This window comes from Zootermopsis nevadensis, unplaced genomic scaffold, assembly GCF_977971745.1.
Source record: "Zootermopsis nevadensis isolate Lab colony 2312 unplaced genomic scaffold, Znev_1.0 Znev_ptg000081l, whole genome shotgun sequence".
NCBI lineage: Eukaryota > Metazoa > Arthropoda > Insecta > Blattodea > Termopsidae > Zootermopsis > Zootermopsis nevadensis.
Window position 1 is genome coordinate 164,103 of NW_028259212.1, and position 19,095 is coordinate 183,197.

Consider the following 19,095-nt stretch of genomic DNA (forward strand, 5'->3'; position numbering starts at 1 on the left):
GCAATGGACCCAAACCTGTAAATGAACAGGTCAATACTCTCTCTGTTGTAAGAATTATCATACATTTAGTATTTACTGCCTTAAGATCACCTGGTATAGTAGAAACATGTCAAAACAGAAAAATGTCATGAAAGTCTGACTGAATAAAGCTGTGCAAACAGTTTATCATTAATAGTTTTATTAAATACTCACCAGGATGGAACTGTTCTTATCAGATCACTACAGTTCATACACTAACCAAAGATCCTGATTGTATCCTCCAAGTGTGGTTACAAATGCAACAAATAATGCTATAATGGAGGCAGCAGTCATTAATTCATAATCACAATGAGAAAAGACCTGATTGCAATGTACTGTTAAATGCAGCAACATTACGTTTGGTCCCTAAAGTCTTGGCTAGATCCTAAAATTGTAATGAATTTTACCAACACTGACAATGTTGACAATAACAAACTTTAATCAAAATCTACCTGTAAGTATATAAGCAATGCATTGATTCTACCAAATTGTATAAATACAAAACATAACATTTAGCCTCCTACGTATTAACAACATACAAATTAATGTGAGAAAATTAACATCATATTATTCTGAGTTATCAGAGTAGCAAAAGGTCTTTATTACACGAAAGTCATTAAAAGTTTTAATATTATTCAGACTGACCTAAACAAGATAGACAACAGGTAAAAGCCAAGAAGAAATTCATTTTTGCTGCTAGCTACACAAATATCCATGGATGTCCAAAGTCTTTGAAGGCAGAAAAGTTCAGTATTTGTTGGATTCAAATGTATTGCTATTATAGCACACACATTTTCACATGCAACATATCTTCAAAACATCGTAAAAACTGATTTAGTTCTTAGGAATGTTTCAAAATGAAGTTCAGAACCCGAATAACTTGACCTGAGAGAGATAAAGTGACGACTGAGACCAGAAAACTGCGTAATAAAGATTCAGAATTATTTATTTTCAACTGGCACTGGTACTGTTGCAGTGACTAAATAGAAATCTGATTGGTTGTTGGATGTAATAAATACTGACACTTCAAGATATGGCTCACTTCAGTTCACAGTTGTACTAATACAGTCCTTGTTCTGTAACAACTGACTAAAGTTGACGAAACATATCCGCCATGTTGTGACGTCACAGTCAACGCCCAGTGAACGCGAATGCATGATCAGCACACAATGGAATAAAATTTTCTAGGCTTTGAAGACTTTCGATTTGTTTGCTACAGTCCTGCAAAAGAAGAGAACACATTACATGATGGCCAGCGGCCATATTCCTGCGATTTGTGTGACAAGTCATTCATCGATCAGCATAACCTGAAGACCCATCAGCGTACGCACAGTGGTAAAAAGCTATATTCCTGTGATGTAACAAATCATTCAGTTTTCAGGGTAATCTGAAAAAAACATCTGCTCATCCACAGTGGATCATGTTAAAACCTCTATATAATATTAAAGAATAACTACAGAATAAACTTTATATACTATAATCAATAAACTGAATGTTTATTTAAATTCTCATTCATCAAAACCAAAAGCAGATAAAATATTTTCAGACACACTGTGACCAAGAGATGGACTTTCATCATCTGAGCTTGAACTGTCATTCAGTTCAAGAGGAGGTTCACCATCATCAGTCTCTTTGTCATTCCCATAGAAACTCTTGCAGTCATCTCTTAACTCTACTGCAGCAGTGTTACATGAAGGATTTGGGTCACTAAAGTTGCCAAATATTTCGTATGTTTTAGACACTTCAATTTCCTTTTTAAGAATTAATTCTTTTAGATCAGTAGATGTGTTATGTTCAGATCTTTGTCCAACTTCTATAACAGCAAACTGTGAAGATCTACCCACTATTTTCAAACCGCTGTCAGCATGTGAAATCTGTCTGTTAGTTGGATCTAGAATTACATATTCAGAATGACGCCATGCAGTTACAGTGATCTCTTCTGTTTTGTTGATTCTGTCCATCATCTGAAGGCAGAGTGAAAGTAGGTTATCACTTGAGGTTGCATGCATTTTCACACAGTAACCAGGATTGGACACTTTACGTGGGGAATCATTCAATTTATCAACTGATTCTGCTTGAAGCTGAATTAGACGGAGACATGCAGTTGGATCACTACTAGCAACTGCACTCACCCTGATAATTTCTTCATCTGATAATCGTTGAGATCGTGGTTGCTCAACATTTTCCAGTGATAATCTAGCAATTTTTTTGTTAGAGATAATTGTCAAAGTAGCATCTCCCTGAACATCATGCAACATCTTCCTTGTGTCTCCTTGGACATTAGTTGATTTAACAGGTGACTCAGAATCAGTCTCTGGTGCAGACTCCTCAGGTTTCGTTTCAGCGTCCTCAACGATTTCCAACATTTCAACGGAATGGGGGCCAAACTCTTACCATTGTTTCTATGCTTCTGCTGGGGTAGACCACATGCTTAATGGGTTCCAAAGAAGATACTACTAACTAACTAACTAGATGGCTTACCGAACCCGAAGGTTCATCACCGAACTAACCAAAGCCCTCCACCGGACCCTGTCCTGGGCCAACAAAATCCAGTCTCCTTCAACTCCTATCTCCCATAGATCCCGCCTGAGATTATCCTCCCATCTACGTCTAGGTCTCCCCAGCGGTCTCTTCCCTTCAAGTTTCCCAACCAGTACCCGGTGCACACCTCTTGTCCCATCCATTCGCGCTACATGCCCGGCCCATCTCAATCTTCTCGACTTAATCACCCTGACAATACTGGGGGAGGAGTACAGATTTTTAAGCTCGTCATTGTGCAGTTTTCTCCACGCCCCATCGTCTTCCCTCTTAGGCCCAAATATCCTCCTCAATACCCGATTCTCAAACACCTGCAATCTGTGTTCCTCCCTCTGAGTGAGAGACCATGTTTCGCACCCATACAAAACAACAGGCAAGATTATTGTTTTGTATACTTTAATTTTCAGGTTCTTAGAAATCAGACGGGAAGACAAAATATTTTGAACTGAGAAGTAGCAAGCATTTCCGGAATTTAGTCTCATGGTCACCAAAATTGCTTGTATTATTGTATTTATATCGTCCCCCAATAAATTAACATCATCAGCAAATGCCAACAGCTGATGTGTCCCATTCAATTGCAAACCCTCCTGCCTACCTTGGACCTTCCTGATGGCAAATTCTGACGCAAAGTTAAAGAGCAATGGAGATAAAGCATCTCCTTGTTTCAGACCGTTCTTGATGGAAAATGACTCAGATACATAATTACCTACTCGAATTTTGCTACAGGTTTCATTTAAGCACATTTTTATTAGACTCACTAGCTTCTTTGGTATACCAAATTCAATAAGAATATTATATAGCACTTCTCTCTTCACAGAGTCATAGGCTTTTTTGAAATCTATAAATAACTGATGTACGGTCCCACCGAACTCCCATTTTTTCTCTAGTATCTGACGAATGCAAAAGATCTGATCAATCGTTGATCTGTTTCGTCTGAACCCACACTGATGATCCCCAAAAATTTCATTCGCACATGGAATTAATCTTGCCAAAAGAATGTTTGATAGAATTTTGTAGGAGGTTGATAGCAGCGATATTCCTCGGTAATTACCACACTCAGTCTTGTCCCCCTTCTTATGAACAGGAATAATTATGGATTCCTTCCACTGTTGTGGCATCTCTTGCTTATCCCAAATTAACTGAATAAGCTTATGGATCCTCATATGCAACCCTTTGCCACCTGCTTTAATTAATTCTGCTGGAATCTGATCAATTCCTGGAGATTTATAACTTTTCAACTTCCCAATGGCTAGTTCCACTTCATCTAAGCTAGGTTCTGGCACCAACAGTTCAGCTGTATGCATTTTAATCTGTCTAATATCACCAGTCTCATGAACATTTAAGAGCTCGCTAAAGAAATTTTTCCACCTATTCACAATTTTTATTGGATCTGCAAGCAAACTGCCACCTTCATCCTTTACCAAATTGGTCTGGGGTTGATATCCTTTCTTAAAGTTATTAATGCCTCTGTACAGGTCTCTGATGTTTTTTTCCTTATTATTTGTCTCAAGTTCAGCAATTTTGCCCTTCAGGTATTCCCTTTTCTTAGTCCTAAAGGTTCTACTAGCCTCACGTCTCACGTTACATAGATTATCCGCATTTGTTTTGTTTGGGTTCTGCAACCATTGAAATTTTGTTTGCTTCCTTTGGGTTATTTCTTGTAAATTCGAAACATGTCGTAAAAAAGCGCTAAATAATGTAAAATCGTATTTACGATAAAAAGCGCCAAAATATAATATTTTATACTACATAATGTTTTAATATTATATAATTTTAACAACATCATTTAATTACAACGTTTGTGTATAGACTGTGAAAATAAATATATACTTGTGTTCACTGTTTCCACACTGCACGGCAATAATCGGTGTCAAAATCATTCAGATATTTGCACCCATAACACTAAGGACTCTTCCACAAACACTTATGTATGTCCATTAATAATTCTGGAGAGGAACTTCAAAGGTTCGTGTTCGAGTTGAACATTTCATGTGCATGGCACAACTTTAAAATTTCAGTACAGAAAAGTAAGATATGGGTTTTACAGGAATTACCCCACACGACCTGAAACAGTTACTGACAGGACTAAATTACTAGCTTCATACTTACAAGGACACTGAAGACAAAATCAAGGAAGAAATGCTAACAAAGTTTTGTAATGAAATGTCTGTCTTGGTGTTACAGTACAGAAGTGAAGCGAGGGCATTAAGGAAGGTAGAATATTCAAAAAGAGAATCCAAAGAAATTAAGATTAAAGGAAGCACAATTCACATATCTTATCAACTACTTACCCATTCATTAACTTTGAAATACTAATCAGCCAAGAGGTAGAAGATCGCTGACATGGAGCGAGGCAACTGACTACGAGCATCTCCCAACACGGGAAAAGACGGGCTCGTCCCATCGATATATGCCATCACTTTTTCCACCAGATGTGCTGAAAGCAACACAAATTCATATCAGTTCTGTACGTGCTCGCAGTAGCCGATATAGATGGGGCAGAAGCAGGTACGTCAACATTGTGGAGCCCCTTGCGTGTGGTCGCTGTTACGACTAACAGCTGTTACCGGTACCGAAGTGTCAGAATGGAATACCATGCACGGTGGGCTAGCCAGCTCTTGGCAGATGTGGGCACAGAATTCTGCAGATGCTGCGATATTGTATGGCGAACAGACGGTATCCCGATCCGAGACACTTTGAGTGTCGCCGTGGGTTCGGGACCATTTGTGAAATATGTAAAGACGCAGCAGGGGGCTGCGCACGCTGATCGTTCTCAGATGGTGAAGACGGCCGGAGGCAAACTGGAGTTCCGTTTACAGTTTTCCTTAAAATCCTTCGAATATGGCCTTACAGTACGACCCAACATGAAGATGTTCCTTCTGCATTTCACGAAGTCAACCACGTCATTGAAGTGGCTATCACAGACAGCAGATATTGTCCTACAAAATTGCTTTTCTTTTTAAAAATCAGAGTAATAGTAAATATATCACCTGGATTATAATGAGGAGGTATCAGAGAGGCAATCCTTTTCAGCAGACATTCAACATCAGCTGTGATGCTAGTGACACGGTAGGAATCAAATTCTGGCAGTTCATCAGGCAGGTAGAACTGATATAACTGCATGCCCCACACCCAAGTCAAGGGGACTTGAGGGACTCCGTGGTCCTGAAGGTAGCGCGCCTGTTGGGAGAAGAATGCCTTAGGACCTCAGTTTTGAAAAAAACATTTATGATGAAGTTAAGTATGATACAGCTTGTATTTTTGATTCCCTAAACGTCTGTGATAATAATGGATTCTTTATAAGAACGTTACTTCCGACAGTCATGTTTCACATTTACTGCTTATGCTGGTTTTTTTTGTCTTACTTCTGTCTTTCGTTTGCTGGTCTAGTCTTTGAGAGTACAAACTTTTTCATGATTCAAACACAGTTCTAATATCTGTCGTATCCTAATTACGTTAGGTTAGTAGGTACCTTTCCGTGGTGACTTTATAAACAAGTGACTATCAGAGTTCTTTCTTCACTCATGCAAGTGGCTGTTCTACGCAATGGACTGTTCCTTGTTCTGTACTGTGCAGGGAGCTGCAAGTGCACTGTAGGTTCAGTGTCCTGACACCTAAAATCACATGATGAATCTAATCTGAACATAATTCTGGACGATGCAAATAAACAAAAATGAATAAACTATACAGTGAACAATCCAGTCAACTAAAGAGACACGTGACTAAAACACGGCCTTGATGAGCTGATAAACAGAACCAACAAAATTATCGCAAGTAGTTGAATCTGTTAGAGAAAACATTTTACCTTGGTTTTCTTATTCGGATGTGCATACAAGCAAAAGAACACCTGTTCCAGGTCTTGATTTAGTCTGTCCCTAACAGAAGCTAACTTCTCATCTCTCAGCCTTGGAATTACCACATCCAACGTGTGTAAGAGGAGTGCCCCTTCACTGCCGCAGCACCAAGACCTCCTGCACGACAAGAAGGAAGTTACACCCAGCAGAAGTCCATTACAACAAAGAATGGTAAAAACTGCCCCGGGACTAAAACAACAAATGCTTTATTTTATTTCAAGTAAAATTTTACTCTTTACGCCACCCATAAAAATGTATTACGCTCAACCGCATTCACATCGCTGCTTTTTCCCCCTATCAGTGTTACGGATTGCATTACATGGATCAAATTTATAAGGGAACAAACAAGGATTCAAGGAAACATAATGAAAAGATCAGTTCTGGAATTTGTTCATTTCAAGATTTTATCAATCTCCACCACTGACACAGCAGTTCAGGAATTACCACTGGGCCTCGTTTAGGGCCGACATCTTACCTCCCAAGAAAGTCATGGGCAGTAAAGAGAACCGAGATGTGGCCCGGCAAATCCTCACTTTCACGAATCTCCTACTCCTCGTCCGAGCCGGAAGACGACTTCCCTCCCTCCTCCTTCCTGTCACAAGAAAACGCTTGTCACGTGTCAGCAGCAGACAGTAAAACCACAGTTTACACAGTCAGTTGGTTTCATGCAAAATAAGTACAGAAACATAATGAGAAGTGACAGACCATTTGTCAACTTCTTCTGTTTAGGTTGTTTCTAAAGGCTTTTGATTTTTAAAGAAAACTTTTCTTCAAGGGGCTGAATAATATGACTTGCTTCAGGTGGTAATTAAGAACAGTTATGAAATTCTCACTGCTCTTAGGGAAAGATAGTGAGCGTGATTGTTACATAACTTCCATAGGTTTTATGCCGAGCCAGACAATAATAAGTTCTGAAACACAGGGCAGCATTCCAACTGGAATATTCATGAGTGATTGAGGCTCCAGCGAATGCAATATGTAACATATCAGTATGGAACCTTTGTCCAAGAAATTTAGATGCTAAAGTTCAAAATTTATTACATAAAGAAAGACGCTCCGTGCAATACTCACTGTTGCAGGATCTGTTGGAGCAGAATCCACGGACAGATAGATTCTACTGGCATCTCCACAGCTGTTTCTGGGGCATCCAGTTGGTGACACACTATGTGGGTCAAATTTTGGACCAGGCGGGCCAATCTGCCATTTGGAATATTATCGACTGCAACACCACATGGTATGCGTGAGGAAGAAAAGCACTTCATACAACATTTTGGTTGGAAAATCTGAAGGAAAGAGACCACTCACAAGACCTAGGCATAGAAGGGAGGATAATTTCAAAGTAAAACTGAAGGAAACAGAGTGGGTTCATCTGGCTCAGGACTGGGACCAGTGGCAGCCTCTTTTAAACACTGAAATAATCCTTAGGGTCCCATAAAGATCGGAAATTGATGAGCCGAGAGACTGATAACCGCGTATAAATGATCTTTATTTGAAGACCAGCCAAGTGCCAGAAGAGATATGAAGCCAAGGGTATGATAACGCGCTGCTTGGTCAGGGCCATCTCATACCTCGTACACAACACTTACTGTGCACACCTTGCACAAGCAATTAATGACACCTTCCACAAAATTAAATATAAAAACATAATCAGTGCTATGAAATTAATTTCTAAAACAACTAATCACATACGACATAAACACAAAGCGTGCGTCATCTTTCTTCCCATGCAGGTGCACTCTGTCGGAAGAGTTTCGTAAGGAAGCTCAGATAAGATGAGTCTCGTGTATTTATGTACAAGAAATGCCACCTACGAGCAGACAGCACTTCAAACCCACAATGCCACTGTGTTACGCTCTTTTTCAATCAACACTTACCAACTGACGGACCAGCCTTCTTCACACAGGATTCCAGACCAGAAAGGAGTTTCTCAACACTTGCTCTGTTCCTTGTCTTCAGAATTTAAGTATTTGTGTAGTGCTTCATTACAGCACGCCTCTCCCCAGTAGAAACAGTCCTATGGAACAGCACACACACACACCAGTGCCATATTTACTCAGACGGAAGATGGCCGGTTTTCACACTGTCCAAATTACAAACTGAAAAGCTATCTTGAATTGAAGTGTGAAGTACACACCTGTGTTTTCTGAACATTTTAAGCTCTTATCAATTTAGCACTGCCACTGTAACGATAAGCGGGCGCCATATTCTTCAAACGTCGTGACCTGGCACATTTCCCCATTAATTTTCCACGCGGCAGCTTTCCCTTCGTTGACGATATTCCTGCTACAGCACGGTCCTCCCCTAACAGAAGTGTTTACCAAGGAAGAAGGCCGAATAAGATGCAGATTTCATCAGCATGAAGTGCGTCTTTTGACTCGCAGCATTCCAAACTCTTTTGCCCACTTGCATTCTCTTTATACATATTTTTCTATGTAAGCCCACACACCAAGATATGGGGAAACCACTAATGCTTATAGTTGGCTTCAGGCAGGACCAGAAAAAATATTCACTAAATCAGGTCTTCACCACATAGACCTATTACAAGAAGACTGAAGTGAGAGAAAAAATTGTTCTATGGGAACAAATACTGTAATCGAAATACAAGGTCAGCTGTTCCACCTGAAGTCTGAGTGGATCCTCAACCAATCTCCAAGTAAGAAAAGTCTAAATTAAGAGCACAGGTACAAGTACCTGGTACCTCCTGAGTTGCCACAGACCATCCATTAACATAGCAAGCTGAGTAGCCCGATCAGGACAAGCGGCGTTACAGCTTAAAGCTGATGGAAGCTGCATTTGTTGCGAGTAGTGAAAAGTTTCCTGATGAATTTTTACCAGTTCTTCATAATTCTGTACATCATAGAGATGTTGAACTTCATACAGCCTCTGGTTTCTGAAAAAACATATACACAAATAAATACAAGGTGATTCTTCAATACATGCAATAAATATAAGAATCGTTTTCTACTCACGAAATTAATCAAAAAAGTTCTAATAAACATTCTGTCACACTGCACTGTTAGCAAGAATTAGTTAATGAAATTAAAACAAGTAATGTTGTGCTCTAGGAGCGCATTTATTTAACACATTTAATGTTTACTAACAGTTGCTTAAGATGCTGGTTCGTTACGGCTACCTGACGCAGCTGATTGCCCCACAAGGCTTAACTGAATTTAGTCGCCACAAGAACAACAGCTCACACATCAGATGTGACATGTTCATGTATATTTACCTTGTCAGAGCTGCGAGCAATTCCTCTGCCTCTTCCTTGTTGATATGATCGTGGTGCTTGCAGTTTGGTAGAAAAACTGTTCCCGTGTTGTCACATCTGTCATTAAGGTACCCCAAAATCTATAAGACACGACACAATAATATTAAAACTAGCAGTGTGAAGCGACATTATTGTTTTTTACTTATATCTATGGAACACTTAGTGTTGATGATTGAATTGAAACACTTCACTTCTATAAGCATAACTGCGACTATTCAAGCAAATGGCTTGCAGTATCAACAAACACGGGAAGTAGGCGTCAGACCTCGGCATTCAACAAAGATTTCCTTGTGGGAAGTGGCATGTTTGTGCAACGCTTCACCTACATAAGGTACGGCAGTCAGTCCTGCATCAGGCACCGATTGCAACAGCCATGCTTGTGGGAATCATTCGGAAGATTAACCCAGTCAGCTGTTATCTGTAGAAGACAGAAGCGTGGTGCACAATTACATCTAGGTAAAGTACAGGTATACAGCCACCAGCGCAGTGCGACGCAATATTATTACATACCGCTCTTCGACACAGAACATCTAGGACAGCACAAAGAGCCATTCCCCTGGAGACCCTCCAGAACAGTCCGCGTCCACTGGTACCTGTCCAATGCACTGGCGTACACGAAACACAAACACAGATTATAAGTCAAACACACCCAACCGGCGATCGCCAAGAAAACCAACTTAGATCGATAAAATGTAAAGAAAATAACACCCTCACACGATATTTTAACAGTATCGCCCTTTCTGAAGTTAAAAGGGGAGGCTCTTAGTGTCATTACACCCATTGGCGATCCCATCTTATGTACACTGGATGTAAATGAACAATGATAAGGAGATATAAAGAATCGAACATGGGCACACATTTACAAGTTCAAAACCACGACAACGAAGACTCAACCAATATCTCAACCTCTCACAAGAAATAAATAAAACACTCTCAAAAAATAAACTGAAAGCTGACAAATAATCCACATGAGAAATACATTGCCCAAAGTATATCAAAATGAAGATAATACTTGGAATAAATAGCTTTGACTGTAATACTTTACATATGCCTAACGTAGCAACTTACAGCTGTGAATCACAAGCAGATATTGTAGAATTTGAGGTTTTCACAGCAGCTAGTACGGAGATTCGTCTTCTGGGTTGTTGCGCCGCGTAGTATGGTAGGTATTTGTATTGATATTGTTTATATTGTCTAGAAAACATGAATTTTGTACAGTCACCACCAAAATATACACAACACATTTTTTAAAGTCACTATATACACATATTTAATAACCAATAAGAATTATGGCAATGAAAACAGTTTTTTTTTAAATTCACCTGAAGCATTTGAACTGTGGTGCTATAGAAGGATGTTGAAAATTAAGTGAACTGATAAAGTACAAAATGAGGATGGGTGAAGGAAGAATATGGAAAAATCTTACGAGAAGAAGAGATAGGACACATTCTGAGGCACCCAGGATTGGTTAATTTGGTAATGGAAGGAACAGTTGAAGGGAAGAATCGTAGGGGGAGACAAAGATTGGAATATGTGACGCAGATTTTTGAGGATGTAAGCTGCAAAAAATGTGTGGAAATGAAGAGATTGGCGCAAGATAGGCGAAAATGGAGGACCGCATCAAACCAGTCGGAACACTGACGACAAACAAACAAACAGTACACCTTAATGTTGAGTAAGGAGACTTATAGAATACTAATTGTTTATTATCAAATTCAATACTGATGACATATAGTTATATATAATAATGTTAAAAATAATTGCACTTTGCAGCAAGTTCAACAGTATAAAACTAATCTATATCATACAAGTACTTAACATATTAAAATGGACAATTAAAAACACAAAGTCATTAAATAACATCTCAACCAGCAGTCTTTCATAGTTAATTAATTGAGGAGAACGTTCTGTTGTACAAAGTTGTAACAAGTAATATACTCTCCATATAAGAATTAAAAACAACAAAAGCCAGCACAATTAATGTTAGTAAGGACAACACACTATGAAGTTTAAAAATATTACTGTCCAGGAATCTTACACAAAATGTTAAAAAAAATGGTCAGGAAGAACACGCAGTATTTCCAGTGTGTGAACAAAGTTACATACCGCTGAGGTCAAAATTTACAATACTTTAAATTAAATATATGCATTACTGCACTTCACATAAAATATTCCTATACCGACAAACATCATACCACCACAGAACACAACTAATTTCAAATGACATCTACTCAATTTCACAGACAGTATTTCCGTAGTCTTAGCAAGTTACCCTAAATAGGAAGAAACAAATATACAATATATTAACAGGGAACTATTTGTACAAGACATTCACACCACAAATCACATAATTATCGGGAGCTGTCATCTACGAGTCGTTAAATGGCACGTTACTGCTGTGCCTCTTTGATTCATTGGGGTTTTTGGTGTGCCCCAGGAAGTTTGCACAGTCTTGATGAAGACCCCTGAGCTGCAACATTTTTCCGCAGAGGTTTCACGAGTGTTACTCGTGCCTGTGACATCTTCTTCGTGCTACGTGGCAGTAAAATCTTTGAAGGTATTTTAGACAGGGTTCTAGCAGGGGTGTTACGCTCACGGAGGCAGTGACCTGTGACCACAGAGCTTCTGCATGTCCCTTGTTGGTTTAACACTTCCAGATGTTCCTAAAACAAGTATCATTCAATTTAATACATCTACACCTACAATATGAGCATACTAGCAAAAGGCGGCAAGGACATTATGTAAGCAAACTTAGTATTAGTAGCATCAATATTCACAGTACACCAAACCCCTACTTAATGTAATAACATGCCTCATTATAATTATTTTTCTTGCAAAGAACCTGATGTTTGTACTTCTAACAAGATCTAGGTTGTCAGGATGTGAAAAGGGATGAAACTGCTCAGTATTATCATCATTGGGCTCTGTTGTTAGAAATACAGAAACATTAGACTCTATTACCAAAAAAATAATGTTTCAGGGGGATCTGTGACATAAAACAATTTTATACTAATTGACATACATTTTAAAACAATCACCAATATTTGTAGGGAAATGCTCGTCAGCCTTTATCAGATGGGATTTAAACCTTCATTCTACACAGCTGCCAACCAGACCTTAATCCAAAGTTAAACTGTTTATAAGTATGCTACTGCAATACACAGACAGTTGGACCGTGCGTAGGATGTGAAGCACAGCCAATAGAGGTTAAGTATTACACACATTGTAAGAACTGAACAAAGTAGAGACACTTATTTATATCATCATATAATTATCACTAACATGACACAGCAAACACAGGTTGAAATCGCAGTTACGACAAGAATAAAGACAGACGCTACGTTCCTCATAAAACATTGGTAATCACCTTCAAGATTACAAGGAGTCAAAAAAAGACCATGATATGAACTCTCCACACCGTATAAATTTTATGTAAAAATTGCATACAGTGAGAATTTTAAAAACTGTCTATGGACCTCCAATTATTTAAATAAACTAGTTCTGTTCATTTCACCCCATATAGCATATTCACCCACATTTACAGATAAACTGCTACACCTACAGTGAAACCTCGATGCATCGTTTTTGGCGGGGGTGGGAAATAAAAACGATGAATACGGGAAAACGATAGTTGCGGGAAAGCATTAAATTTTTTTTAAAAACTGAATGTTTCTCTTTCAAAGTTACTTCTTTTTACCAAAAAAGTCTTTGATGGACAACTGGTTTGTCGAAACTTCACGTTTTAGGCCAAACAGAGCCCTTTCCACGTTCAAAATGTTTTTCTCGACGTTCACTAATGTTATGCGCATAAAAGAACGACTTCACTTTTGCCAATGCTTCGGCAAAACTCGGCACAGCTTCGGGCTCGCATTCGTCGTCTTCCTCTTCCTCACCACTCCCACCCCCTTCGCGGACAATAACAGGAAGAATGGAAATACTATTACTGCCGAACTCAACGAAACATAGCTGTAGAAGACACGAGATGAACCTGAAGAATGAAAAGTGTCGCCCGCCTTTCCTTTGTACTTCGTATTCCAAAAACATTGTGCGTCTTTCGGTATTAATTTATCTCAAAACCCAGCATTTTAATTTCTCAGAAACGATCATTGCAGGAAAATTGTGGGCCGGGACTAAGATTTTTGAACGATCGATGCGATAAAACGATAGTTCGAGGAACGATAGAAGCGGGAAAATGTAACATTATTTTATATGGGATGTATCCGGGACCGAACAAAATGGACGATGCATCCGGGAAAACGATAGTTCCGGGAACGATGGATAGAGGTTTCACTGTACAACTATTATTTCTATCTGCCACCAGTAAACAGGAATAGTATCTGAAATTATAAACTAACCACATGCAAGAGCATAAGAAGTACAAGCAGTGGCACCATCAGAAGTTGGCAGTAGATTATTCTGAAAGCAGAAACACTGGTGCCAACAGGCCAAACAGAACAGGCAGGTTTATACATTCTGTGCCAAGCGAATAAAGACATTGATTTCCCAAATAGTCATTTACCACAAACCTGGAAGTCTGTATACGTCGTCATATTCGAAGCTTCTGTATCATTATTTGTTCCCACTCGAGCAAAAATAATCCTAGGAACCTAAAAAATAAACAGTAACACAATACAATGTTTGCCAAATTATTCAGTTTTAAATAACATTCTGATCTGAATGTCACAAAAGTATAAGTACTTCATTACATGAATGCAGAAAACACGTTTACATTTTGAGGTTTTAAGGATATCAAAGACAGAACACATGTCTCAAGACTAGAAGAAATCTTTGTGGTGTTTGAATCTGTTTATTACACATTTATTTTTTGTATTATTCATGGTGACTGCAAGATATCTGCTGATTAGAATACCTGCTTCAAGAAAATATCACACATTTTGTATCACCAGAATTGTGCTAGAACTCAACCTCAAACAATTTTTTATTTTAATAATCTGTATGAGGTGGATTGTTCTCAGCTGCAAATGTTCCGAAAATATACGACATGCAATTTTTAAGTGTGATATATTTAGTAACGTCTTGCGTTATGTCGAACGGTTATCAGCAGGCGCTTCCATTATCCAGATGGCAGCACTCTCTGAGAAACTCAAAAAGTTTGTCATCATCTGTCTCACAGATGATGTACTGGATGCAAATCAACAAAAAAATTTAAATAAACCCTGCTCTTCATGAAGTGTAACAACAAAGTTGGCCTAAATCTGCCTTGACAGCATCACACAAACCCACCACATCAAAAAAGCAGTACATAAGATTATTCACAAGTTCCTGCATTTACACACATATAACCTCAAGCAGCTTTGATTCTCGACTGCATCGACAGAGATGAGTTACGCCTACGTGTGCAAAGTGCTTGTTTCAGATGAGTCAACTTTCCACATTAGCAATCAAATTAATAAGTCCACGGTTAGCATCTGGTGTTCACAGCATCTACATGTGATCCAGGAAATGAAAAGGTACTGTCCCTAGAAAACAGTAGTAAAGGTGATGACCAGGAATAAAACAAGCATGGGGGGGGGGAATAAATTAACATACCACAGTTTGCTGAATAGGACAAGCGATGGTCCCTAAGGTAGCAGTCCTTTCAATTCTGGCCACCTTCCGTAATTTATGTGAACCGAGAAGAGGAGTTCCTGGTGCATTCTTACGTTTAGGAGCTCTCAATTGAGATCCCATTTTTGGATTCAATATCGAGCAGCATCTCTTGCAAATTTCTGCAAAATAAAATAAAGAAATGACAGACATTATTTTTATATGTAATCAACTTCATGGCACAGGGTCATTTTCATGCAACTCACTGTTATTCATCTCACCAAAGATCAGCGTCATCATAAAACCTTACCACTGGGCCCTATCTTGAGCCACGTGACTTTTCATTTCTAACCGTACTTTCAAATCAACAATCAGAATCACTCCCATGATTAAAACATCTACTCTAAGCTGACGCATATTCTTGGGCATCAACGATGAGTTCAGCCGTCAATCGGCTGTTCTTGATTGTCGAAACCGCTGCATCGTCTGCCGGACGCAGCTGAACCAGCCCATCACAGCCGTTTCATAATGTGAATAGATTAAAACAATCAGTAAATCTAGATGTCAGTCAGTTACTCACCTTAACTGTCTTTTCCTGTTCTTTATGCTCTTTATGCAATGTCCACTGACTATTAATTACATCTGAGACTGGTTGGCCATGTATCTTGAAAGGTTTCTTGTGTTGTTCCTCGTAAAGGCTGACATACTTCATAAGCTCCTTTTCAACCTTCGGCAATTCCTAACGAGAGGGAAGACGACCAAAATTCAGCAACATATCAACTTAATTTTCTGATGGAACCCCAAACCTTGCCACTCCTCCTTGCTCCACCTTCCTCGACCAACAGTGTGACGGATTCTAAGGAAGTGTTTGCAAGCGAAGCGAACTGAGGAAAAGTTTAACATCTCAGAAATGCACTGGCAGATGTGTACGTACAGATTCAAACCCCCAGGTCTATGAACTTTAAGCCACCATTTTTTTTTAAACCAACATTTATACTTCAAAATTATTGGTCTCACTCAGAACTTATGTTAGAAATTACAAAATGTATTTATTTATTTATTTACGAGGCACTTTATCAGATTACCTTTTTGATTGCCTTCCTTTCTTTCTCTTCAACTAGCAGCAGGCCTCCACGGTTATGGAATAGCCGGTTTGGGTCATTTTCTCTATTTTATAAATCTAACATTTTGTCCCAAAGTTTCTGGCGCTGGTAAGCCAATTCAAAAATCTCACTGAAAGCAAAAGCAGTAAGTTTTATAAATTAAAAAAATAAAAGCCTACTGCAAAAGTGACAATTTTAAATGTTCGTACTGATATTCTCCTATACTTCATGCAAGGAATTCGGTACCTATTGGAATTGCTAACACCTTGAATTCCAAACTGCATAAAAAGTCATACATTACAACTATTTGCTCACTCCAAAAATTTGATGATCACGAATCACTTACTTACTTTGCTCATAGTGAGCCTGAAACTTCTGGACTTCAAGTTCATGTAGTTCCAAGAGATCTTCAGTGAAACACTCGCAAGAATATGGTCGAAACTGCGCGCGCTCTTCTTCGCTAATCAAACACTTATCAAACCAGTGTTTGAGCTCTTCTCGAATCTTCTCGACGAAGCGTTTGATGTTCTGGCGTTTCAGTACTTCGCATCTCTTTACTTCATCCTTCAACTGTAATTATGAAAATGTTAAAACTGTATGAAGTGTTGGACACCTCTTACTTCATACAAACACAAGAACAATCAATATATACAATAAGATACAGTTAATGACTGTTTTGTTTGTGCTCCCGGAGGCACCTAACAGTTTTTCATAATGATGCTAGATCTCAAAACATTCTAGTTTACAGGAGCTGCTACCATTATGCAGCTTCTAGAAGTGCTTCTAACATGAGAGGTAAGAATGATAAAATAACAGGGATGGAGAAGAAACACAGAGGAAAGGACGTACAGACATGTAATGAATAAATGGAAGAAGAAAGGGGAAGATATTGTAACCGATCTCCCTTTTTTAATTTGTTCTTGGTTATTTTGTTGGGCGCCAGTGGACCTCTTGTGTCCACGAGAGATGGTTGCTCAGGGTAGCTCCAGCCGATAAAACACGCCGTCTGTACACTCAGGTTAGTGTAACAGCCGGACTCACGGTGATGCAGCGGACGCTCGGACTTATGACACAGTTGTAGGTTTTAACAAGCCCAGCTTTATTGTTATAAATTGGAATTAAACTGTACACAAATGTTCACACTGTCTATATAACTTACTAAATCACCCAAGTACACTTCTTCACCTCGCCTTTGCCGATGTATGCAGTCCCAATATATTTTATCAAATTTTTATAAATTTTGGTAGTTATAGAATTTGGTACAATATCCAATATATAGGCCGAATTGTGGCTGAGCAGTTTGCCACCGAATTACTTGATGTCCAAAAGGGAAGAGCCTAGAAGCATCTGCACACAGGACTAAAAAACCCTCAGCTCTCCAAAACCAGGGGTACCTGCAGCACATCCTTGCTTTTGATTGGATCCCCTAATTTCGAGACCCAAGCCTAAATTTTGTAACAAAGGGGTCTCAAAGGCCATCAGTCAACCTGGTTATTACAGGTAGTGCCATTAGACATTGCCCTACCTTAAGATTTAACAATAGGGCTTAGCTCTTAAGGGAAATGCTATACAAAGGAATTTCTGTAGTGTAGTGTCCTAGCATTCCTAGGCAATTGAACAAAAGAGGCCTTCCATTAAGGTAGCTTCTTTTGTCCTCACCCAGATGTGCTACAGGGGCATGTATAGAACATCATTTTATTTTCTTAAAGAACAGAAGTTACACATACAGCTTTCAAAGTAGCAGAAGAGTGGTCTCCATGAGTAGAGAGGAAGTTTTCTCTGTGCCTGTATTCTTCAGGGAGACGGTCCCAAAGTTGCGTGAGTTTTCCACGCAACTCAGCGACTTCAGCTTTTTTATCTTCCAGTTGTTGTTTTAACCTCATTTCATTTTCATAAGATGGTGGAAATGACATTTGAGGAGGATGGTTATGATCACTGCTGTCATCACGAAAAATTCCACTGTCTCTTCATCCCCTGAAACTGGGAATTTTAGCTCACTTCTGTATTCTTTAACACACGCTCTCAGCTTATATACAGAATCTCCCTGGAGGTAAAAAGATTTTGAGACAGGAAATAACACAAAAATGAGTGAAGTGTTTCCTTAAGAGGGAGCTGCAACCCCCCCACCCCCCAGGGGTTCATTGAAACTTTTTCCATGGGGACTAACAGCCCAATTAAAAAAACACAGTCTTCCTTGAAAACAGAGTAGACCTAGATGGACAAACACAATAGTCTCTTATGCACAAAAACACACAATGAAGAATTACAAATTTTATACAACACTGGAAAGATGTCGAAATAATGAGATTGGATAGATTGCCCACAGCAGAGAAAAAGATAAGACCAACCAGCAGGAGGAAAATATTTAGGAAGGTCTAAAAACACATCTTGTATTGGCCTAATACTGGGTTAAAGAATATTTCTGCAGGTTTGAAAATTATTTAAAAAATTCTAATTCCCAAATCAAGAACTGCTTAAATTAACAAGTAGACAGTAAAGCTACATACGTTCAGTGCAGCCATATTCTCCCTAGTTGGTCTGAAGGCCGCATCCTTTCCACATACAAGTTATTCACACAGGAGAAAGATGACAAACATCAGTTCAAATAAACTTGCACGCTCTGGCAATATAAGAGAGTGAAGCTGCACTCGACTGAGCATGCATCCTACCATCACACCGTCCGAAGGAAACAATACCAGCACAAGAGCTGCGCCATTTTCTCGTACGCAGGGACGCCAACGTCAGAGAAACAGCGAACACATCCCGC

At 39.1% G+C, this 19,095-nt stretch overlaps 1 pseudogene across 1 annotated transcript; it reads right to left on the bottom strand.

Moving 5' to 3' along the window:
- Positions 1-11,363: 11,363 nt before the first annotated feature.
- LOC147870977 (protein regulator of cytokinesis 1-like) lies at positions 11,364-19,043 on the bottom strand (annotated as a pseudogene). Its single transcript, XR_015532971.1, has 8 exons — positions 18,836-19,043; positions 18,056-18,308; positions 16,675-16,898; positions 16,311-16,458; positions 15,802-15,964; positions 15,229-15,407; positions 14,205-14,285; positions 11,364-12,341 (listed from the first exon to the last, which is right to left on the bottom strand). The product of XR_015532971.1 is annotated as a protein regulator of cytokinesis 1-like (transcript).
- Positions 19,044-19,095: the final 52 nt, after the last annotated feature.